The sequence below is a fragment of the Callorhinus ursinus genome, unplaced genomic scaffold (assembly GCF_003265705.2).
Source record: "Callorhinus ursinus isolate GAN/ISIS: 27379988/994484 unplaced genomic scaffold, GSC_fseal_2.0 scaffold64, whole genome shotgun sequence".
NCBI lineage: Eukaryota > Metazoa > Chordata > Mammalia > Carnivora > Otariidae > Callorhinus > Callorhinus ursinus.
Window position 1 is genome coordinate 6,365,502 of NW_027397126.1, and position 26,189 is coordinate 6,391,690.

General features: G+C 38.3%; 1 protein-coding gene and 1 long non-coding RNA gene across 3 annotated transcripts in view; one reads left to right on the forward strand and one right to left on the reverse strand.

Annotated features, from left to right (window-relative positions):
* Positions 1–15,266, reverse strand: part of SLITRK4 (SLIT and NTRK like family member 4) — a 105,270-nt gene extending 90,004 nt beyond the window's left edge. The window contains exon 1 of the mRNA XM_073885659.1: positions 15,187–15,266. The gene's annotated coding sequence lies outside the window, so the exon portion shown is untranslated. The remainder of the gene's footprint in view (positions 1–15,186) is intronic.
* The window catches only part of LOC141371279 (uncharacterized), a 150,894-nt gene that overhangs the window by 78,997 nt on the left and 45,708 nt on the right, over positions 1–26,189 (forward strand). The window contains exon 3 of one of the 2 annotated variants that reach the window (XR_012376100.1): positions 7,047–7,141. The exons of the other annotated variant lie outside the window; for it this stretch is intronic. This is a non-coding gene — a long non-coding RNA (uncharacterized lncRNA). The remainder of the gene's footprint in view (positions 1–7,046; positions 7,142–26,189) is intronic. 2 annotated transcript variants of the gene reach the window in all.

Sequence of the window (26,189 nt, forward strand, 5' to 3'; positions counted from 1 at the left end):
TCTTCTTCTTTCTTCTTCTTCTTCTTCTTTTTAACATATAATGTATTATTTGTTTCAGAGGTACAGATCTGTGATTCAACAGTCTTGCACAATTCACAGCGCTCACCATAGCACATACCCTCCCCAGTGTCTATCACTCAGCCACCCCATCCCTCCCACACCACACCACTCAGCAAACCCCTGAGATTAAGAATTCCTCATATCAGTGAGGTCACACGATACATGTCTTTCTCTGATTGAATTATTTCGCTCAGCATAACACCCCCAGTTCCATCCATGTCATTGCAAATGGCAAGATTTCACTCCTTTTGATGGCTGCATAATATTCCATTGTATATATATACCACTTCTTCTTTATCCATTCATCTGTCAATGGACATCTTGGCTCTTTCCATAGTTTGGCTATTGTGGACATTGCGGCTATAAACATCGGGATGCACGTACCCCTTCGGATCCCTACATTTGTATCTTTGGGGTAAATACCCAGTAGTGCAATTGCTGGATCGTATGGTAGCTCTATTTTCAACTTTTTGAGGAACTTCCATACTGTTTTTCAGAGTGGCCGCACCAGGTTGCATTCCCACCAACAGTGTAGGAGGGTTCCCCTTTCTCCGCATCCTCGCCAACAACTATCATTTCCTGACTTGTTAATTTTACCCATTCTGACTGGTGTGAGGTGATATCTCATTGAGGTTTTGATTTGGATTTCCCTGATGCCGAGCAATGTTGAGCACTCTTTCATGGGTGTGTTGGCCATGTGGATGTCTTCTTTGGAAAAATGTCTGTTGATGTCTTCTGCCCATTTCTTCATTGGATCATTTGTTCTTTGGGTGTTGAGTTTAAGAAGTTCTTTATAGATTTTGGAAACTAGCCCTTTATCTGATATGTCATTTGCAAATATTTTCTCCCATTCTGTCAGTTGTCTTTTGGTTTTGTGGACTGTTTCTTTTGCTGTGCAAAAGCTTTTTATCTTGATGAAGTCCCAATAGTTCATTTTGCCCTTGCTTCCCTTGCCTTTGGTGATGTTTCCAGGAAGAGGTTGCTGTGGCTGAAGTCGAAGAGCTTGCTGCCTGTGTTCTCCTTTAGGATTTTGACGGACTCCCGTCTCGCATTTAGGTCTTTCAACCATTTGGAGTCTATTTTTGTGTGTGGTGTAAGGAAATGCTCCAGTTTCCTTCTTCTGCATGTGGCTGTCCAGTTTTCCCAACACCATTTGTTGAAGAGACCGTCTTTTTACCATTGGACATTCTTTCCTGCTTTCTTGAAGATGAGTCGACCATAGAGTTGAAGGTCCATTTCTGGGATCTCTATTCTGTTCCATTGATCTATGTGTCTGTTTTTGTGCCAGTACCATACTGTCTTGATGATGACAGCTTTGTAATAGAGCTTGAAGTCCGGAATTGTGATGCCATCAGCTTTGCTTTTCTTTTTCAACATTCCTCTGGCTATTCGGGGTCTTTTCTGGTTCCATACAAAATTTAGGATTATTTGTTCCATTTCTTTGAAAAAAGTGGATGGTATATTGATAAGGTTTGCATTGAATGTGTACATTGCTCTAGGTAGCATTGACATCTTCACTATATTTGTTCTTCCAATCCATTAGCACGGAACGTTTTTCCATTTCTTTGTGTCTTCCTCAATTTCTTTCAGGAGTATTCTATAGTTTTCTGAGTATAGATTCTTTGCATCTTTGGTTAGATTTATTCCTAGGTATCTTATGGTTTTGGGTGCGATTGTAAATGGGATCGACTCCTTAATTTCTCTTTCTTCTGTCTTGTTGTGGGTGTATAGGAATGCCACTGATTTCTGTGCATTGACTTTATATCCTGCCACTTTACTGAATTCCTGTATGAGTTCTAGCAGTTTTGGGGTGGAGTCTTTTGGGTTTTCCACATAAAGTATCATATCATCTGCAAAGAGTGAGAATTTGACTTCTTCGTTGCCAATTTGGATGCCTTTTATTTCTTTTTGTTGTCTGATTGCTGTGGCTAGGACATCTAATACTATGTTGAATAGCAGTGGTGATAGTGGACATCCCTGCCGTGTTCCTGACCTTAGGGGGAAAGCTCTCAGTTTTCCCCATTGAGAATGATATTCGTTGTGGGTTGTTCATAGATGGCTTTTATGATATTGAGGTATGTACCCTCTATCCCTATACTCTGAAGAGTTTTGATCAAGAAAGGATGCTGTACTTTGTCAAATGCTTTTTCTGCATCTATTGAGAGGATCATATGGTTCTTGTTCTTTCTTTTGTTAAGATTGTATCACATTGTATTGTATTGTATCACATTGATTGATTTGCGGATGTTGAACCAACCTTGCAGCCCAGGGATAAATCCCGCTTGGTCGTGGTGGATAATCCTTTTAATGTACTGTTGGATCCTATGGGCTAGTATTTTGGTGAGAATTTTTGCATCGATGTTCATCAAGGATATTGGTCTGTAATTCTCCTTTTTGATGAGGTCTTTGTCTGGTTTTGGGATCAAGGTAATGGTGGCCTCATAAAACGAGTTTGGAAATTTTCCTTCCATTTCTATTTTTTGGGACACTTTCAGAAGAATAGGTATTAATTCTTCTTGAAATGTTTGGTAGAATTGCCCTGGGAAGCCATCTGGCCCTGGGATTTTGTTTGGTGGGAGATTTTTGATGACTGCTTCAATTTCCTTAGTGGTTCTAGGTCTGTTCAGGTTTTCTATTTCTTCCTGGTTCAGTTTTGGTAGTTGATACATCTCTAGGAATGCATCCATTTCTTCCAGATTATCTAATTTGCTGGTAGCATATAGTTGCTCATAATATGTTCTTATAATTGTTTGTATTTCTTGGGTGTTGGTTGTGATCTCTCCTCTTTCATTCATGATTTTGTTGATTTGGGTCATTTCTCTTTTCTTTTTGATCAGTCTGGCCAGGGGTTTATCAATCTTGTTAATTCTTTCAAAGAACCACCTCCTAGAGTCGTTGATCTGTTCTACTGTTCTTTTGGTTTCTATTTTATTGATTTCTGCTCTGATCTTTATTATTTCTCTTCTCCTGCTGGGTTTAGGCTTTAGTTGCTGTTCTTTCTCCAGCTCCTTTAGGTGTAGGGTTACGTTGTGTATTTGAGACCTTTCTTGTTTCTTGGGACAGGTTTGTATTGCTCTGCACTTTCCTCTTAGGACTGCCTTTGCTGCATCCCAAAGATTTTGAACAGTTGTGTTTTCATTTTCATTGGTTTCCATGAATTTTTTTAATTCTTCTTTAATTTCCTGGTTGACCCATTCATTCTTTAGTAGGATGCTCTTTAGCCTCCATGTATTTGAGTTCTTTCCAACTTTCCTCTTGTGATTGAGTTCTAGTTTCAAGCATTGTGGTCTGAAAATATGCAGGGAATGATCCTAAACTTTTGGTACCACTTGAGACCTGATTTGTGACCTAGGATGTGATCTATTCTGGAGAATGTTCCATGGGCACTAGAGAAGAATGTGTATTCTGTGGCTTTGGGATGGAATGGTCTCAATATATCTGTGAAGTCCATTTGGTCCAGTGTGTCATTTAAAGTCTTTATTTCCTTGTTGATCTTTTGCTTAGATGATCTGTCCATTTCAGTGAGGGGGGGTGTTAAAGTCGGGGGACTATTACTGTATTGTTGTCAATGTGTTTCTTTGCTTTTGTTATTAATTGCCTTATATAATTGGCTGCTCCCATGTTAGGGGCATAGATATTTACAATTTTTAGATCTTGTTGGATAGATCATTTAAGTATGATTTAGTTCCTTCCTCATCTCTTATTATAGTCTTTGGTTTAAAATCTAATTTGTCTGATATAAGACTTGCCACCCCAGCTTTCTTCTGGTGTCCATTAGCATGGTAAATGGTTTTCCACCCACTCACTTTCAACCTGGGGGTGTCTTTGGGCCTAAAAGGAGTCTCTTGCAGACAGCATATGGATGGGTCTTGTTTTTTTTATCCAGTCTCATAGCCTGTGTCTTTTGATTGGGGCACTTAGCCCATTGACATTCAGGGTAACTATTGAAAGGTATGAATATAGTGCCATTGTATTGCCTGTAAGGTGACTATTACTGTATATTGTCTGTGTTCCTTTCTGGTCTATGTTGCTTTTAGGCTCTCTCTTTGCTTAGAGGACCCCTTTCAATATTTCTTGTAGGGCTGGTTTTGTGTTTGCAAATTCCTTTAGTTTTTGTTTGTCCTGGAAGCTTTTTATCTCTCCTTCTATTTTCAATGACAGCCTAGCTGGATATAGTCTTCTTGGCTGCATATTTTTCTCATTTAGTGCTCTGAATATATCATGCCAGTCCTTTCTGGCCTGCCAGGTCGCTGTGGATAGGTCTGTTGCCAATCTAATGTTTCTAGCATTGTAGGTTACAGATCTCTTGTCCCGAGCTGCTTTCAGGATTTTCTCTTTGTCTCTGAGACTCGTACGTTTTACTATTAGATGTCGGGGTGTTGACCTATTTTTATTGATTTTGAGAGGGGTTCTCTGTGCCTCCTGGATTTTGATGCCTGTTTCCTTCCCCACATTAGGGAAGTTCTCTGCTATAATTTGCTCCAATATGCCTTCTGCCCCTGTCTCTCTTTCTTCTTCTGGGATCTCAATTATTCTAATGTTGTTTCATCTTATGGTATCACTTATCTCTCGAATTCTGCCCTCGTGATCCAGTCGTGTTTATCTTTCTTTTTCTCAGCTTCTTTATTTTCCATCATTTGGTCTTCTATATCACTAATTCTCTCTTCTCCCTCATTTATCCTAGCAGTTAGAGCCTCCATTTTTGATTGCACCTCATTAATAGCCTTTTTGATTTTGACTTGGTTAGATTTTAGTTCTTTTATTTCTCCAGAAAGGGTTTCTCTAATAACTTCCATGCTTTCTTCAAGCCCAGCTAGTATCTTTAAAATCGTCATTCTGAACTCTAGTGCCAACATCATACTAATGTCCGTATTGATTAGGTCCCTGGCAGTCGGTACTGCCTCTTGTTCTTTTTGTTGAGGTGATTTTTTCCATCTTGTCAGTTTGTCCAGAGGAGAAAAGATGAATGAATGAACAAAATGCTAAGAGGGTAACAACGTCCCCAGGAAATATACACTAAACAAATCAGAAAAGACCTGAAACCGGGGGAAAAGAAAAGAAAGAAAAAAGTAAAAGAAAAGAAAAAGATATGATCAGATATGATCAGGCTGGTGCATAGATCAGTGCCACACACTAGATTTTGGGTGTATTTTGGTCTGTTAGAAGAAAGTGCCTCCCAAAATTTTAAAGAAAGAAAAGCTTATATATGTACAAAAATAAGGGTAGATACGATGAAGGGATGGAATATGACTGTAAAGATGAAAATTATAAAAGGTTTTATAAAAGGAATTGATAAGTTGGTTGAAAAAAGAAAGAAGAGGAATTTAAAAAAAAAGGGAGAGAATGTGATCAGGCAGGAGACTAGAACAAAGCCATACACTAGAGATTTAGGGTATATTTTGGTCTGTTAGAAGAAACTGTATCCCAAAATTTTAAAGAGAGAACAACTTTATATATATATATATATACCAAAAATAGGGTTAACTACTATGAAGGGATAGAATATGACTCTAAAAATGAAAAATAAAAAAGATTTTTTAAAAAAGGTATTGATAAGAAGTTGGTTGAAAAAGGGAAAAAGAAAAATTCAAAAAAAAAGAAAAAGAAAATTAAAAAAATTACCTTTGAAAGACTAAAGAATCATGGTAAAAAAGCCATGAATTCTATGTGCAGTATTCCCCTAGCACTGGAGTTCTGCCATTCTCATTGATCGATAAACTTGGTCTTGACTGGTGGTTCTCGCTGATCTTCTGGGGGAGGGGCCTGTTGCTGTGGTTCCCAAATGTCTTTGCTGGAGGACCTGCACCTGGCTTCCCTGCTCTGATACCTTGGAGCTCTGCCGCACTCAGGCACCCCTGGTCTTTCTGTGACCCCGAGGGTCCTGAGACCACACTGTCCCACAAGGGTTCCATCCCCCGCTTAGCCACTGGAGTGACGTCCCTAAGTGGAGCTGACTTCTAAAAGTTCCGATTTTGTGCTCTGCTGCTCTATCACTTGCCAGCAGCGGCTGACGGAGGCCCCCTCCCCCACCATCTATCTTCCCGAATGTCACCTCGGATTCACTTCTCTGCACGTCCTAACTTCCAGAAGGTGGTCGCTTTTCTGTTCAGAGAGTTGCTGCTATTCTTTTCTTCGATCTCCTATTGAGTCTGTAGGTGTTCAGAATGGTTTGATCCCTATCCAGCTGAATTCCTGGGACCAGACGAAATTTAGGTCTCCTACTCCTCTGCCATCTTGCTCCTCCCCTCAGTGTTTTTTTCTGAAATAGTCTTTATTTTGTTATCATTTTTGAAAAATATTTTTCACTGGGTATAAAATTCTAGGTTGAGAGGATTTTGTGCTTTTAATACTTTAAAGATGTCACTCCAGTGTTTCTATTTTGCATTGATTCCAAGAAGTCTGTTATCATTTTTAACCTTTATTTTATTATACCTAAAACAGTTTTTTCTTCTGGTTATCTTAAAAGATTTTACCTTTATCACTGATTTTCAACAATCTGATTATGATGTGCTTTGGTCTGTCTGTTTTCTTCATGATCTTGTTTATGTTTTGAGCTTCTTGGATCTCAGGGATTATAATTTTCATCAACTCTGGGAATATTTTGGCTTTAATTTTTCAAACCCTGTATTATTTTATTCTGGAACTTCAAGTTCACATATGTTAGGCTACTTTTTGTTGTCACAGGTCACTGACAATGTGGGTTTTTTTCCATTTCCTTTTCCCTATGTATTTTCTTTTGAAAAGTTTCTGTTGCCATATTATAAAGTTCATTAATTTTTTCTTTTTTTTTTTAAATGTTTTATTTATTTATTCATGAAAGTCAGAGAGAGAGAGAGAGAGGCAGAGGCAGAGGGAGAAGCAGGCTCCCTGCCTAGCAGGGAGCCTGATGCGGGACTCGATCCCAGGACCCTGGGATCATGACCTGAGCCGAAGGCAGACGCTTAACCATCTGAGCCACCCAGGCGCCCTAATTTTTTCTTTTGCAGTGTTTTCACTGAAGTCTCTGTCAGCATTTTGTGAAATCCAAATTCTCCTTCGACTCTGATACTCCCAGAAGCTCTTTTCACTAAGCCAGGGTAGTGTAAGTGAGCTATATTCTTATTTTTTTTTTTAACTCTGGGTGTCAATAGATAATATTAAAGGTGATAAATCATGAAATAATGATACAATCTATCTGCTTCTCCTGCTCCTAGAAAAATATCTGACACATATTAGGTGATTAATACATTTAATACATTAATGGATGAAAATTGGATTGGAGGTGTGAAGGGTCAGTTAAAGTGGATGCTCTTCTTCACAAGGTCTTCTTTATTATTTGCCTTTCAATTATTTTTTTAAAGATTTTATGTATTCATTTGAGACACAGAGATACAGAGAGAGAGAGAGCATGAGCAGAGGGAGGGGCAGAGGGAGAAGGAGAAGCAGGCTCCCCGGTGAGCCAGGAGCCCGATGTGGGGCTTGATCCCAGGACCCTGGGATCATGACCTGAGCCGAAGGCAGACACTTAAGCATCTGAGCCACCCAGGCACCCCTATTATTTGCCTTTTAAAATGTGACCATATTCATATATTTCTTTTAAATATTATATAGAAAAAGTTAAATCGTTTAACTCTCAGTTTAACTCTAAACAAATTATAACTGCATAACTAATATCTGTCAGAAATTTTAATTGGAATATAATACTGAATATACCCTTCAGAAATAAGCATTCTTTCTTTTGGTTAAGAAACATGGTTGATTACTTTATTCAAATCCTATTGCTGCATTAGACAAAATTAGCAGAAAGCAAAGTATCTGAAACCCGTTCTCTAAATCAGAATTCTTCAATGTATGGTCCCCAGAACACTGGTTGCTCTGTATATATATTAACTATTCCATAAGTGGTTTAATGGGTTTTTAAAAAAGATTTTATTTATTTGAGAGCGAGAGAGAGAGCAGAGCTAGACAGAACATGAGCTGGGGGAGGGGCCAGGCAGAAGGAGAAGCAAGCTCCCTGCTAAGCAAGGGGCCCAATGTAAGACTCAATCCCGGGACCCTGGGATCATGACCTGAGCCAAAGGCAGACACTTAACCGACTGAGCCACCCAGGCACCCCTGGTTTAGTGGTTTTAAAGGAATAATAAATGAAGTAAAAATCTTAAAGTAAGATTAATTTCACAATCTCTTTCAAATTCATTATTATATTTTTAAAGTTTTCACATGTATAAGGTTGCATTGATCATTTAATCTTAATGGCCCTTCATTTAACAGCCATAGTTCATCTCAGTTAACATACTTGAATGTCATTAACAAAACATTTTTGCAATCTGTAACACGCACGCAATAAAAAGAACGAATACTAAATTTACTTGAACAGTTTAGTGAAATTTTACTAAGTAAACACATCCACATAACTAGCACCCATATTGAGATACATATTACCACCAGCATCCCATTAACCTCACTGGTGCTCTTCCAACTCATTATCCCTAAAAAGGTAATTGTTTACTCACATGCATCAGCATAGATTTTTAACCTTTCTGTAAATAGAAATATACTGCCATGTCATTTTAATACTATTTTTAATGTCTGCAATATATGCCTTTTTCATTTTAATTAATCCATTAAGCTATATCCCCAATTCACAAAAAAAATGGATCAATGGCTGCAAATAGTGTACTAACGTGTAAATGTGGCAATGAAAATGATAATATAAATAGTATAATCCAGAATAACATCATAAACATAATTAGAAAATAGGACTCCAGTAAGAATATGGAATATGTATCTATGAGTTTAAGAAAGAAAAAAATAAATCTGTGAATGTAGTGGTTTCACTAAAGCATGCAGAAAGGGAAATTGGATTTAAAAAATAATGAAAAGGAATATTTAAAAAATTAGATTTTATTTAACTAGTGGTAAAATTTCCCCTAGTTATATTTGCTGTTACAAATTTTGCTAAACTGCAGCCTAAAGCCATCAACAATTTTGTACTGTTTTCAAAGGAAACATAATGACGTCACTGGTAAAACAATCTCTTCCCAACCAAATCTGATGTAAATGTATCCATAATGATATGGATAAATTTGTTACTTAAATCAGAGGAAACACAAAGAATACATGGGCATCTTTCAACATCATACTTATCATGGCAAAATAGGTACAATGAGATGCAGTTAACACTCTGAAGAAAGTTGTTACAATCAGCTACAGGTGTCTCTCATGAAAGAATAACTGGTAGGGGAATTGTGTTTCTGCTATAAATGACTAGAGAAGTGGCAATAAATAGTATATGAAATAACTGTTTTCAAACAGTAGGTAAGAAGCAGCACAGGAGTTTGAGCCCAGAGAGAAAGGAAACAGACAAGTGAAATCCTACTTTTTCCATGAATTTCTATCTGGATGCAATTTCTAGTCTATTACACAGGTATGGGGAGCCCAAGAAATACTTAGAAGCCTTGCTCAGTTGAGGAGACAGATATAGTTGCTCAAGGAAACTGGGGTGGCTGGAACTGTGGGAGATACCAGAGAATAAGGAACTATGCAAGAAAGAGGGCTAGAAAGGTATTTGGATGAATACTAATCTGAGCATGTTTAGGGTGAAAGTCTTTGAGGAGCCAAGGAAAAACCAACTTCCAGGGAGATACAAGCTGAACAAATTTCAGAGATTACAAAGCTCCCAAAGACATTTTAATTCCTACCACTTATGGAGAAGAGACCCAGGGTATGTAGTAGAGAACCAAGAATGGTCAGCCTTAACAGCAGGGCCAATCTAGCCCTAGAAAAAGTCCCTTCTAGATCTGTTCTAGCAATTCTTAAGAACAAGGCTCAAAAGGATTATGATTATCTACAAGTAACTTGACTGCTTTCCAAAACAGATTCCAACACTATTTAAAAGAAGGGAAAAAAAACCTAAATAACTAAAAATGAAATATTACAATGGCTAGCATTCAATTAAAAATTATTAGATATGGGACAAAACAGGAAAATGTAAATCATAATTATAAAGAAATATATAAGAAATATAGATAGAAATATATACAGAGAGAAATATATATTATATATATATATATATATAAAGAAATATATACTTTAAATTCCTACATTATATGGGAAACTGTGTAAGGTTATTTGAAGGGAGAAAGTGATAACTTACAAAAAATTAAATCTTTAGCAATGAATTTTAAAAACTAAACCAAGAAGGTACAGCTTATAAGCTACAACGAATCTGCAAAGTTAATGATAAGAATTATACCTGGTGAAAAAGCAGAAGGCCAGGTGGGCAAAATATGACAAAGAACATAGGAGATCACATGATATCAATGACACACAAAGTGGAAGAGTAAATATCTATCAAACATGAAGACATTTTTTTTAAACATTTGTTTTACTGCTATGTAAAGTATGAATCAGTCCCCTGCATATGTATCATGTGTACATCTGGAAGGAATGCTAGATCACATTTTGTTTCATTTACCACTGAAAACCCATAGTACGGAAGAAGAAAATTTTAAATTCTCATTTGGTCAGTGATTATGTTGTAACCCATGACTAAGACTAGAAAAGCTGCATTGGGTGTCTACCTAAAGGAGCTCCAGCTCTGTGTGCAGCAAGTCACAGTTTATTTAGAAAATAAAGAACTGGCACCTGAATGTTATTCTACAAATTGCCACAATAATAGAAAAAGTTATACCTCCTGACGTGAACTTAATGAATGTTGTGAAAGTGGTCAAACAGTGGACACTGAATGCATGTTTTCTGCATGCTGTGTATGGAAGTGGTAAAAAATAACACATATAGTTAAGTATGATTTCTCTTGAGGAAGAATAAGTACATGAGTTTTTAAGGGAAAGATGAAATAAAATCTTATCTTCACAGCAGACACAGTATTTTGAGCAGCCTAAGCCTATGATTTCATGGACAAAACATCGTTATGTATAATACTGTGGATAACTTATGAAAATGTAACTTATGAAACTTATGAAATATAACTTATGAAATGTCCTAAGTGCAAATGGTTTCCAAAAGGATTGACAAGAATTTGGCTCTTTTCCCAAATCTAAAGATCTTCCTAAACTCATGGGAGAAAGAAACTAATGATATATCATTAGGCATAGTTAAAACTTACACTTAAATGCTTTACTCGAACGTGTCGAATATTTTTGAGAGCCAAATGAAACCAGAAATTAGAATAGGAATCTATTCTCTGACAAGTTGAAATATCCAATGTTCCAGCTGTTGAGTGCAGTGTGCTTGTCAGCTTTGAATCTGATGGTGCACTGATAATAGTTTTTATTGAGACATGTCTCCATAATTTCTGGGTCCTCATTTCGTCTTAATATCCCAATCTGAAAGGATCATGAAATACTTGGTGTAGTCACCAATACCCTATAATTGTGAGTTAGGATTTTCTGACTTTAAATAAGAGTAAGAAAAGAAACTGACCATCTAGCTCAGTCTACGTATAAGTCAGATATAAATTTCTGGTTAAAAAGTCGTATTTGTAGACTAGAGACTGAAATAGTGTCATTTTATAAAAACATATATGATCAGAATTAATTTGTTAAATGTCATTACACATGGCATGCATAAAAGGGACACAAGGGAGGCAAGAATGGTTGTATAGAGACAAGGTTGGAGATTTTTTAGTAATTCATGAGAAACATGACAATTGTTTGGGTAAGAATGTTGCAATGGAGATTTAGTATATTGGGTGGATACAAGGGGTAGGTGCTAAATCTATGGGACATGATAAAGATAAAGTGAGGAGAGGAATCAAGATAAGGCCCATGTTTTTGGCTTTTGTAGAACATTTTATCTTTTTTTTTTAAGAATTTTATTTATTTATTTGACAGAGAGAGACAAAGCGAGAGAAGGAACACAGCAGGGGGAGTGGGAGAGGGAGAAGCAGGCTTCCCGCCGAGCAGGGAGCCCGATGCGGGGCTCGATCCCAGGACCCTGGGATCATGACCTGAGCCGAAGGCAGATGCTTAACAACTGAGCCACCCAGGCGCCCCGAACATTTTATTGTAAGTAAGAGCACAGGAAAAAGAACAAGTTTCAGATGACAGAAGGAACATTCTATTTTATCATGTTGAGTCTAAGGACTGTAAAAACTCAATAGGAAAATGTCCAAAAGGAAGTCATTTATATGAGCCTCGTATATAGGAGAGAGATTTTGATTGGACATGAACATTTTGAAGTCATCAGAATACTTATAATAATTAAAACCATAAATTTGATAACATCATCCAAGAAGCATGTGAGTGAAAAAAGTATAGGGCAGCTCTATGAGGAACTACACATTCAAGGGGAAGATTGAAGAAGGATATCCGGAGAGTACAGTGTCAAAGAAGTCTAAGGAAGAGAATCTTTCAAGATGGAAGTGTGGGGAATCAACTGATGAAGGTGTGACTGAGAAATGGAGTGGCATGAGGACTAAAAGTATCTATTGTATTTCCTGAAATAGAGTTCATTTAGCAGCCATATTTTCAGTAGTATCATTGTAGTGATTAGGGTGGAATTCAGACTGGATTCAGTTAAAGAGTGAATGTCAGGTGTATTGAAACAGTGAGTATAGACAACTCTTTAGAGAAGTTTGTACAAAAACGTGAGAGAATTAGGGCTGACTCAGGCAGTGAAGTTAAGAGGAAAAATTTAAAAACAAGACAGGTAAAAATTAAGAATATGTAATTGTTGGGGTGTCCTGGTGGCTAAGTTGGTTAAACATCCGACTCTTGATTTTGGCTCAGGTCATGATCTTGGGGTCCTGGGACCGAGCCCTGCATTGGGCTCTGTACTCAGTGGGGAGTCCGCTTGAGGATTCTTTTTCTCCCCCTCCCTCTGCTTGCTCTTGCTCATTCTCCCTCTCCCGCAAATAAATAAATAAATCTTGAAAAAAAAAAAGAATATGTAATTGTTGATGGTAACAGTTCAGTAGAGAAGGAAAGGTTGAAAGATAGGAACAATGAAAAGGTGGGAGAGTGTGACATCCCAAGCACAATGTGAGTGATATAATTTAGATGAGAGGAGGCACATCTCAATTCCAACTGGAAGGAATAAAGAAAAAGTGGATATGTATATAGGTAGGTTTGTAGAAGGTGAATTCAACTGCTTGGAAATATACGGGATAGGTTTGGGATATTGGAAGTTTCGGGAAATTGCAAAAGATCTAAGGTAGTCTTGTAGAGAAAGACGATTAAACTGATGAGAGAAACCTTAGTAGGACTGCTACTTAGTGGGTGGATCCAGTTGAGGCTAGTAACCACTAATTTTTGTGTTATCATCAGCCAAGTTTTGTTGCTTCTTAAAGTTTGGTGGTAAGAGCAGAGGTGAAACTTAAGCTTATCCAAGGTTAAGATTCTGTCAGTTGTATGTGAAGAAAGGGAGATTAGAAGAGTAGTTGAAGTTAATGGCAATATAAAGCCTATCAGGTAAGGGTGGGGTTGACAGGGAGAAAGTTGAGAGGTTACTAAGAATTTGAAGTGCCTATAAGTTTAAAGAATGATAGTAGAAAGAATAAATGAATGAGTAAGCTGGAGGTTATGGTAAAAAAAGCTGGAAGGAATTGGAGGTGGAATATTACTGAATGATTGTCCTGGTATGTGATTGTACAAGTTGGCTGAAGTAGAGTGTAGAAGGATACATTTGATGTCAAGAAAATGAGAGACCAGTGTGTTGAACAGCTCATCTCCGAGGATATAGAAGGATGATAGCAAGGCTTGGGATAAACAGTAGGCTTGTTGTCCAGATGCCTTTGCCTTGTTGAATAACTGGAGGAGACTTTTGGGTACAGTGACAAGAAATGGGAGAAGATGGTCTAGCTGGAAGGCATGAGTCTTAAAAAAAGTAGAACTTAAAAAAAAGCAGGAGTAATAATGTTTGAAAACAGTATTGTAGAGCTAGGAGGACATTGATCTCAATTCTAATATGTGAATGGTGGGAGTTGTGAAAGATTCAACAGCTTCCACTGGAGAAGAAAGATGGTGTGCTTATAGCAGAAGTGGATTTACAATGAGGCAGAAATTTATGTTTAATGAGTAGGTGTTTGAACTGATGGCTTTAGAAATGAAGTATATTCAGGTCATGACAACACTCAGATTATGACCTTAAATTGAATGGCTAAAGGAAAAAAATGTTTCTGTAGAACAAGGATATCAGGGAACTGAGAAACTAAATGCAGGGTAGGTTCTAGGTAAGAAGGAACCCTTTTCCAGAATGCAGGAAAAATTCTGAGTAGAGAGGAATAGAGTGAACCAAGTCAGTAGGTAACAGTGACAAAATGAGGTATGTAGTTGGATGTATACCTCAAAGTAGCAAGAGTATTTCATATTATGGGAAGAATAAAGATCTGGTTATAGTAATGGGGAGCGAGGATGATGCTGGTCTGATCTCGCTACTCTGAAATAGGTGTGGAAGAGCCTTCACTTGAAAGGGGATATGCCAACTCCAAGGGTTTAGTTTTAATTAAGGTTTTTACTCAAGGGTTTAGGTTTTAGTTAAGTCTGTTTCAGTTAAGATTGTTAGTTAAAGGTTCAGGTTTTAGTTAAGTCTGTGGAGGAAATTATGATTAATGAGGTAGTAGAAATAACAGAGGACCTGGTGGAATGATTTGGGATTAAAGAGATCTTTTCTTTGAACTCTAAAACTATTCCTGACTACCATCTCCATTTGGATATATATATAAAAAAATATTGGCCTAAACACATCAAAGAATTAACATATGATTTCCCCTCCACATTCCCCAACAAAAAAACAAAAAAACAAAAAACCCTAATACTTCTTGTAGAGTGTTCTGTATCTACCATCATCTTTCAGCTGAACTTCTCCAATAGCCCCTTATTCATACTACTCTCCCCTCAAGCTTTTCTTCACATTGTAGTCAGTGTGGTAATCTTTAAAACTCAAATATCTTGCCATCGCTCTTAGGATAGAGGTAAAAATTCTTTAATATGCTATACAAGGGCCTGCATCATCAAGGCCCTCATTTCCTGTGCTTTGTGTAGTTCATACTCTGGCTCACTCTGCACCTTAGCCAAACCGACCTCGTTGTGATTCACTGAATACATTGTATTCCTCTTACCATAGGTTGGCTGTTACCTGTGGTTGTGTCCACGTACAATGTTATGTTATTTCTTCCTTACTCACCCTTTTGCCATGTTAACTCGGCTAGATCCTTTGGATCCCAGCATAAGCATCAGAGACAGATTGATTCAGGTTCCTTTGTTGAATATTCTTAGATCCTAAATATGAAAGAGCAAACAATAAAATTTCTTTGAAAAAACATAGGACAATATCTTTATGGCCTTGATAACAGAGGTGGCATTGCAGATAATTGGGGGGGAAATTATGAACTATTCAATTAATGGCCCTGGGATAACTGTGTACCCATTTGGGAAAAAAGTAAAAATAAACCCCTACCTCACATGATACATATAAAGAAGTTTCAGGTGAATTAAAAATACGCATTATCTTTTAGGAACATAGAAGAATACTTTCATGTCAATGAGACAACTCAATAAAAAATGTACAGAATCCCTGAATAGGCACTTCACAAAAAAGAATATCCAAATGGTCAGTAAGTACATGAAAATAGGTTCAACATTACTGCTTATTACAAAAATGCAAATTAAAACCACAATGAGCTACTACATATCTACTGGAATGGCTAAAATTAGAATGACTAACAATAACAAGAGTTGGTGAGAATGTTGAGTAACTGGAAATCTCACATATTACTGGTGGGACTGCAAATGGTAAAGCTACTTTAGAAAACAGATTGGCAATAAACATACATCTACCCTATGACTTGGTGATTATATTTTGAGTATATACCCAAGATAAATGACTGCAGAGTCCCCAAAAGGACATGGACAAGCATATTCGCGGTATCATTCTTAATAGCTATAAACTGGAAATAGTCCAAGTGTCTATCAACAGTAGATGTGTAAATAGTGTTAGATTCATACAATGAAAAACAATAAAAAATAATAAATTATTGCTACCTATTATGACATAGGCAAAATTCACAAAGTCCAGGAAAAAAAAAGCCCTATCTAAAAGGAGAAATATTGTGTAATAGTTATACAAGTAATACTAGTCTATTGTGATGAAACAAGCAAAAGTAATCTATGACAAAAGTCAGAATAGTGGTTGTCTTTATAGGATAGGGGAGATGGTACTGACTGGAAAGTGGCATGAGAAAAACTTCTAGAGTTCTAGGAGTGTTTTACCTCTTGATTTTGTTGTTGGTTACATGGGTGTATTGATATGTAAAAATTCATCAAACTATACCTTAAGATTTGTTCATTTTACTGTTTGTATTTTATGTCTCTATAAAAATATTAAGAGAACTCTCAAGAACTTGTCCCTGTGTATCACTGGAATTTCACTGGAATGTAAGATCCATGAACTTGTCAGTCTTATTAACAAATGAATGGATGAATATAAAGAGAATTTGAAGGCTGGATCAAGGGAGAGGAAGCCCAGGATATGATGTTGAGAGGGTTTGCTAGTATAGATGGTCTCTAAACTTTTATTTGTAAACTACAGAGTATAGCAGAATTCCTTTGGGAGATGATTGGATATCCCAAGAAATTTTGAGGTAGTAGTTCTGGGAGTGGGGCCCAAGAATCTGAGGTTTTAACAAGTGCCCCAAATAACTCTAATGTAGGTAGTCCCAGGTTCATACATTGAGAACAATTTTTCTGAACATTTATATTGTGGAAAGAATCAAAAGAATCAAACTTTATAATAGAGTTGGTCACTCCTTTCTCTGCAGACCTTCAGTAGTGACCTACACCATGAACCTTGAGATTAGCACTGGTAGTGGAGAGATCTGGTGGCTGTAGTGAACACTGGCAGAAAGGCAAGCATGAGTATCTGGGGCCACCACACAAAAGTATGGGCTATAGGAGGTGGTTAGTAAAAAAATATGGGTTGACTCGATTGGAACAGGTGTGACGGGGGAAGATCTGGCTGATCCCACTGAATCACTGAGTTCTCAAAGCTGCTTTGATACTACTTCAATTCTACTTAAACTTTTTTTTTTTTTTGCACTTCTCATTTTTAACCGTGTTACTCTTGTTTGTTTACATGGCTAACTTGGCCTCTAAACTGTGAAATTCTTTTTTTTTTTTAAGATTTTATTTATTTATTTGAGAGAGAGAGAGAGAGAGCACATGGGGGCGGGAGGGTCAGAGGGAGAAGCAGACTCCTCGCCGAGCAGGGAGCCTGATGCGGGACTCAATCCTCGGACTCTGGGATCGTGACCTGAGCTGAAGGCAGTCTCTTAACCAACTGAGCCACCGAGGCTCCCTAAACTGTGAAATTCTTTTTTTTTTTTTAAAGATTTTATTTATTTGACAGAGAGAGACACAGCGAGAAAGGGAACACAAGCAAGGGGAGTGGGAGAGGAAGAGGGGGGGAGCCCGATGTGGGGCTCGATCCCAGGACCCTGGGATCATGACCTGAGCTGAAGGCAGACGCTTAATGACTGTGCCACCCAGGCGCCCCTAAACTGTGAAATTCTTGATGGCAGTGGCTATGTCATATTTTTCTCAGTAGTCTACATACTTAGTATGGTTTTTCTTTAATGAACAAATGTCTGGATTTCATTGAGGTCAAAATTCAGGGGAAATGGGATACTGAACATAAGTTTCAGGGAACAGTGTATACACACCAGCATGCATGTGAACATAGGAATGATGGGACAAGATGACCTTGGCAAGCTGGGAGACTGAAGTTTTCATGGTCAAGCATGCTGATACATGTCATATCAATGAAAGTCATCTTTGCATGTGTCGATAAGATCTTCTATAAAGATGTGGAATTATGATAGAGGCCACATTTTGGTTTGTTACACTTTGGCATTGAGCATAATAACAATCTCAGGGCAAAATGCTTATTTCCTATGAGTGATTAATTAGGCATTACACACTGTGTGTTGTCAGCATCAAGTGTTTTCTATCATCAGATTTCAAAAGAACTTTTTATCTTGTTTCTGCATGGGAATAAGGAAATTCAATAACCATGAATATTTCAAAGTGCTTATAATTAAAACTTCATGTGCTTGGCACAAAAACATGTTTCAAAGATTGAGCCAATTGTTTGCTGATTCTGCTGGCAGTCTGCACCCGTGCATGCTAACAGCTGGCTAGTAAACACTGCATGGCATTGCTTCTCAGCCACTATGGAAGGAATGAAATCTCTCTTTTTTCGGATAGCATCATTAATATTCAAAACAGAGTCAAATGCTCATGTGGTATTTTCTGTTAAGCTTTCCATCTGGGGCAAAATAAGCCCACCCAAAGGTGGAAATAGACAAACTTTTACCATGTCAAGCCATTGAAATAGAACATAGCCTACTAGTGCTAAAGGGGAATGTGGTGGTCTTATTCCTTTCCAGCTGAACCTAAGGGAATGCCAGGCTGTAAAGAGTCCTTAGAGATGGGGTGGGTGTCCTTGTGCAAGGTTGGGGTAGGATGGTGGTGAGCAATTAGTGGTATGTTCAGCCAAACTAATAAATGCCAGAGGTTTTATACTAAAACTCAACAGTGTCAAAGTCAAGGTAAACAGGCCCAAACTGTCTCCAATATGAGCATCCTGCACTAACAGCCAATTGAAGCCTAGACCCTAAATAGGGCAGAGAGAAGAATAAGAAAAGCAATGAGAAAGTGGTATAGATGCAGATAGATCTGGAATATGACCAGGTGGGATGCAAGCATCCATGATTGCTCTTTGTGCCATTGTGAAATGTCATGTTTGAATCATTTAAAGGAGAGAACTGAGGCAGATAGGGATCTCCTACCTTCTGCCATGCAATGCAAAGAAAGACTAGATTCAGAGATAATTATCAAAGTGCCTTGTTAGAAGCTTGCATCTCTTCTTACAGAACCCCACTAAGTTGTTCAAAATGTTGACCACAGAGAGTAGGGAAGCTACTGAGCTTCCTTTATTTTATAATCAAAATGTTCAAGAAACACAGACCTGAGCTATTACAATTGTCATTAAGCAGATGGGAAAACTGATGCTTGGGAGGAAGTGGGAGCAATGGGACCCTTTCCATGCTTCCCTTTTCCTTGTAAGTTTGCAACTTTGGCTCGGTTTACTGCTTTCTCTGAGTCGGCCTCTATGATCTTATTCATTACACCCTTACTGTCAAGTGACCCGATTTAAAAGTATTTCTTTTCTATCTCTGCTCTTGGTTGATTACAAAGCTCCATGTCTGGAGACCAGCTTTCATTAAATCATTCCTAATAACAGTGAGCCAAGGTTCATTCAATTTACAGTGTGATACACAGTTACTTTATTGTTTCTTCTACAATTTGTAATTATTTTCTTTGGGGAGTGAAGATTAAGAGTAAAGGGCGGGCGCCTGGGTGGCTCAGTTGGTTAAGCGACTGCCTTCGGCTCAGGTCATGATCCTGGAGTTCTGGGATCGAGTCCCACATCGGGCTCCCTGCTCAGCAGGGAGTCTGCTTCTCCCTCTGACCCTCTTCCCTCTCGTGCTCTCTGTCTCTCATTCTCTCTCAAATAAATAAATAAAATCTTTCAAAAAAAAAAAGTAAAGGGCAATAGTCTATGCAATTTTCTCTAATTCTCAATATAGTAAGGTCTAGGTATATGCTGATTTTGTAGCAAATCAATTTTCATAATTATGTTAAATATTATTTTGCTTTTGTAAAATCAGTGTCAAGCCTTGACTTCCCAGACTTACTCAGCTACAGGTACTATTTCATCAAACTGCAGGCTTTGTGCCACCCAGGTCATGGGCCAATATTGCCATATTAAGCCAAACTGGCAGAATATTAGGAACCCTATTCACATCAGTGGGTGGAGTTTGGAACTGGTCTTGCTATTCTGAGCACCCAAATATCCACCTCACCATAAACACTGGGCATCTGCCTCGGTTCCTTTATAGCTAGTTTAGTCCCTTTTTGGAGCCATGCCTCAACCTCTTTTCCACTTGGATGGAGCCCTAGTTCTCTACTTAGTCCTTGCCAATCCCTCATCTAGTAGCTAGGCCCTTTCTTTTGTTCCCAGGTCCTAGCTTGGATACTATGCCAAACAAGATACACTACCCAGCCCTAAGAATTTCCTTCTATTTGAATGCAGACTATCTACTGGGGGATCATGTTCTTGTGCCCTACCCACTATATTAGAATCACTGTCAATACCATGACTGGCTCACATTACCCCTGAGTTTACCACATTCACTGAATGCTACATTCCTCAGAGCCCAGCATTAAAGCTGGATTAATCTCCTTAACCGTAGCACAGAGCATCTATAACAGCTTCTTCTCCTTTCAAGCTAGCATGTCAGCAGTTGGAATATGTCTTGGGGGTTGTATCAGACTTTCATAAGAAAAGTCCAATGATTTCAAAGAAAAAAATAGAATCAGAGAATCCTGTGTGCACCAACAGGACAAAGATAACATTTTTACCAAGGTGAACAACAAGAACAAATTCAAAGTCATTCTCTAACTTTCCCAGCTTCAGCCGCAGCCCAATTTAGTTGCTCCCCTAATACTTCTAACCCATAAGTTAGCCCCGCTTACTATATGAGTCTGTAGTGAACTAGCCTGGCAAGATGTCAGGCATGTCATCTTTACAAATTGGTAAGATCTAGACTGAGTGCTGCCATCTGGTACCTCACATGCCTGGATGTCGGTCTTGGGTATGTAAGTACTCACTTCTTCACAGCCATTCCCCCATTCTTCTTTTATGCTCAGCCTATATCACAGTGTTCCTTCTTTGTTTTCTTAATTTGTACACTGAATCCACAGAAACCTCTGAAGAACCCTAGGATACTTCCTCAAAACCCTGATGCTCTACTAATCTCACGTAAGCCAACTTCCCTGAGGAGTTGGATCTAGTTTCCTTTATGCCTAAATTCTCAACCAGATGGACCCTCCCATCCCCAGGATACATGCTGGTCTGATTCAGCATCATTACACCTCAAAATGCCTACTTCCATGTCCTACCCATCATACCAGGCCTTATTGATTCTCAACCCTGATCACTCCCAACTGAGTAAATCATGTCCCCTGAATATTGTGATTTGGATGCTATAAGCATATAAGTGGCCAGCTCTGGCACCAAATACATGTTGTTAGCCCTGTTCTGGTCCTAGCTTCACCCCAGCACCATTCACGTTCAGCTTTCTTTCCTTCCCCACTGGCCTGTCATGTTTCATGCCTACGATTTTTTATACTTAATCCCCTTGTCAAGATAGGATAGTCTCTGGTTGTAGCAGAGACACTATCCATGCCATGAAAATCCCTATTCCATATAATCATTAAAGCACTGTGAAAAATTAGGAATTTGCCAGCAAATATATTTTGATTCTGCTTGAACAGTGTTTTAATTTTCTTGCTTTCTCTTTCTCTTTTTAAATGTCATTCAATAAGGCTTGTCTTCCCTTTTCCCCTTTCACTAGAGGCATCACCACTCCATATTGTCTTATACGTGGTCTGCTTTGCTCATTTAGCATATCTGCCTAGACCATGAATGCATTTAGGTTTGTGACAAAACATAGCTAAAGTAAGTTTAAGGAAGAGTAAAAGGCTAAAATAAGCATCTGAAAAAAAGCAATTGCAAAGGAAAGAGAATCAAACTTTAGTATTCATATATTTTTTTCAAGTATCTATGATTGCAGACTGGCTTAATGTAATAAAATATGCTGGCAATAACATGTTCAACATTAAGTGAATTGGCAAACAATGCATTTGAATTGTAAGAATCTATAACAGAGGAAAAGCCTCCCTGATAAAGTACAAGAAAAATAAGAATTATAAGAGATAATTTTTGAGAGAGTAAAATGATCTGTTCAGGATCTGGTAGATGATTCTGTTCAGGAAATATAATTTAAAATACTACCTCAATCCAAACAAATTTCATTTCTGTTAAGAGGAACTGATAGTCAAAAGAGGGGTTTGAAGAACTTGGTGGTCATATGTAGTATTGCTTTTATTTTATGGAAACTTTAAGCTATGTGTCTCAGCAGTGGTAAAAAAAAAATGGGTGCATCTAGTATAATTATACTATATATATAATATAGTTATAGTTTCTATACATATACAGTTTATATATGTAAAGTATAATTAAAGTTATATATATATTTACATATTTATATTGTGAGTTTCTTTAGATTGCTTTCCATGTCACATAGCATCCTCTTCTATGCACATTGCGCTCCATCCCTCAGAGTTTTTAACATTTTGGGGGGCCCTAGAAAGAGTCTGTTTCATTTGCCTCAATGTGTTTTCTGCTCTTATATACTCAGTGCACTCCTAATCAGAATACTACTTCATTTGCAAATCTTCCCATAACACCTTAAGTAAGAGTCAGTAGCTCCCCTCTTTTTGCTCCTAGTATGGAACAGGCATGATACTAAGAGCTGATGATCCCAAGATGAACTGAATAGATTTCCTGAAAAGAACTCATGATGTAGTGGGGAAAACAGATGGTATTAACTATGATTGACTATACTGGAATAATTCCTTACGAAAGGAATGTGCAGGGACTAGGGTAGTATCAAGGACAAACAAAGAAGTCAACCTGGCAAGGATATTAAAAACTTCTCTGAGGTGGGGGTCTCTGTGATTGCATGCATTACACTGTAGTATAGATGTCCGGATGTGTGTATATGTAAGTATGTGCAAGAGTACAGAACACAACAATCTATCAACGTCGTACTGAAACTGGAACACAGCCATACACATTGGGTTCACTATGATGTTGCTAAGGGAGAACTGGAAGATTCTAGAAAAGGTGCTTCTACTGATAGACTACGTGGGTTCACATCTTGATTTTCATCTCTTAATAGATGTATGACATTCAGCAAAAAACATAACTTCACCAAGCTTCATTGTCCACATTTGTGAATTACAGCAAAATGACAGTGCCTGTCTCATTGAGTTATTGTGAAGGTTAAGTGATTTAATATACGAAAACCTCTTAGCACATTGCCAGGTTTATAGTGGCATTCCAAAAACCATAGTTAGTGGCGCCTGGGTGGCTCAGTCATTAAGCATCTGCCTTCGGCTCAGGTCATGATACCTGGGTCCTGAGACTGAGCCCTGCATCGGGCTCCCTGCTCCGCGAGAAGCCTGCTTCTCCCTCTCCCACTCCCCCTGCTTGTGTTCCCTCTCTCGCTGTGTCTCTCTCTGTCAAATAAATAAAATCTTTAAAAAAACATAGCTATTATTAGTGTTGTTTTTGTTGATAATGTTCTTATGGCTACTATTGATACGACGGCTACTCAGATTTTTATATGACACTCTTCAAAATTTGAACTATGTTTCACCTAGACTCCTCTCTGAGCCAAACTGGGATATGGAACATGTTCTGGGCTTGATGGGTTTTAGCCCATTGGACAGGAATATGGCCAAAGTATCATAGTACCAGAATTAAACCGAACTGCGTAGATTAATTGATCAAGATAAAGCAGGACTACCTGAAACTAATGTTTGGAGGATTTAGCATAATCCCAAGTTTGAATATTAATCAAGATGCAAAATATGAGACCTGCGTCAGCATGACTAAACTGTTCCCTTCAAACTTAACCTAAAATAGAGTCATAAAGATGAGCAAGACAGTCATAAAGACAGCACGAAATGAAAGGCAGGTGGAAAATGAAGATAGAAAGGGAGGCCGGAGGTGAGGAGATGGAGGAATGAGGTGAGACAGAAGGAGAGATAGAAGAGATGCAAAAGGAGGAAGAGAAAAAAACTCTAAAAGGAAGAAAATTAAAAATAATTGATGTGACAAAATGTGATATGACCCAGTTGCCTTAAAAGCCATATATTTTGGGTGGGGATGATATTCAAAATACTTGACGACCAAGAGGGTGTAGAAACTGACCAGTTAGAATGGGCATACCGTATTCCCCGAGTATGTCTCTACCAGTTAACCAGGAATTTTGACCTTAGGCCACATTTCAACTCAGATGTCTTATCTTACTGCTTGAAAAGCCCCCGGGAGAATAATGCTCACCCTCTTGGAGAGTTAATTTTACTCAATTAAAAAATTGGTGGGGACATTACTCTTAAACTAAGAAAAACATGGCATATTATTGACTTGAATGCCAAATTCACAAATATTTCTAGGAATAAAACTTGGAAATCCAAAAGGATATTGAGCTTCCTCGGCCACTTAAGACTACATCTTTAGTTCTTCTGGAGAATGTGTTCACTCTTTGTAACTTGACAGGAATTTAAAAAATATTTCTTAGGTGTCTGGGGAAGGAATTTATTAACCCTACAGTGCTTGGCTCTAACAAGAAAGAGTAGAAGCTTCCTCTTCCCGTTTGTGCCTGTGTGATTACCTATATCCCATGCTTGATTAGAACATTTACATAAATCCTGGGAAGGGGAGGGCTTGGAATGCCAGGGCAAAGTGCCTGCCTGAGGAAATTATGCAATGAGAAAGGAGGATATGGTGGGATTTGTCGTAGGTTGAATTCTCCAGTAAGCTAACACAAATAGAGATGTGCATGCAGAGTGTTTATTAAGAAGTGTCTCTGGAAAAAAAAAAAAAAAAGAAGTGTCTCTGGGACCAACACTGGTGGAAGGGAAGGGAAAGAAGCAGGATTGGATAAAGGGAGAAGTTGGTCTGGTGACAGTCTCAACAAAGGCCTCAAGCGACACTGTAAGGTGTTTTGAAGCCAGGGTGGCCCTTTAGACTTGTCTGAGCGTGGGCAAGGGGACTGGCTTTTATACCACCTCAGTGATTGTTCACTGGATATGGGCTGCTCCAGGGAGGGGGTGTGACTTTGGGCAAAGTGGATCTCTTCAGCAGAGGCAATTTCTGTTGAGAGCGAACAACTGAGGGCGACACTATGGCCAACACTCCCGGCAGTTGGAGGAATAGGTCTTTCAGTTCTGAAAGAGGGAGATCTGGGTGGAGCATCAGAACTTCCACTGTAGGAAAATTCTACCTCTGCTGGAGTATTACTCAGCTGGGATTTGCAGCAATCTACTCCCCAAAGGTTAAGTGACATAGGCCTTGGGTTGCTTCTGGAGCTCTCAGATAGCTGATCCTTCACTGTGAAGGAGTCAAGGTCAGAAGTTTAAATCTCATGTTCCTTTTACGAGGATTTCAAATTTGCATTCATCTAAGAAATTTGTACTGAATATCTAAAATGTTCCAAGCATTTCTCTAGACACTGGGGATTACAGAAGTAAGCAAGGCAGACATGGTTCTCACCTTCTAGGAACATACAGAGCATAAAGGGATCACATTTTCTTATTAAATAGCTAATCCTAGTAATTTGGTAAATATTAGCTATTCTTATCCTTGACAGCTAAACAGGCTAACACAAGAAAGTTATAAATGGGACACTGCTTAAGCTGTGACTCAGCTCCCTCCACTATGTGTGGTGCAAGTAGGTAGTCTTGCAATGTTAGTCCATATTACGTTAAAACTCAAATTTGATGCTTGAAAGAAAATCCCAAGGATACATTTCTACTTTCCATCTCTTTGTAAACAGCATCCTTCCGCCCCTCCCCGCCATGTCTTCATAACCACATTATGGTGTGACTTTCTTGTCCCATACTTGGATGGCTTTTGTCAGGAGTCCAAAGATTTACCTCAAATTAGTATCTGTATTAGCAGGCATGTAGGACAAGAAGGTGAACTCGAGTATTAGCCTAGTTGGGGTGGGAATGCCCCATCGACTCAGTTCAGTGTTAAACTAAAGCTTAGTAGCCTCTGGGCATAAACTTTTAAAATTGAATAATTAAAATTCAATCATTTTCCTGTTAGATGTATTAAGAAAGGCAGTACATAACTGAAAGAAATCATAATCATCTGTGTGTATACACAGGGCTATTGGATCATCATTTAAGGCTTAATTAACCAGTCAATTCTTATTTTTCTATATATGTGGTTGTTCTGAGTTACTGGGTTCACTATGACAGTCAAAACCAACAGTCAAGTCACAATCCAGCAGTTGCTATTTTTCCCCAGGTAGTGCACTGGCTATTTTGAAGACAAAGCCTCAGAGCCATTTAATATAAATGAAAAGGAAGTTAAAAAATTATAGCAACTGCCATTTTCTGAGCGCTTGCCATGTGCCAGGTTCTTGACGTGCAACCTCTTTAGTGCTCAGATCAATAATTTCCCTGAGGTCACCACAACTGCGAAGT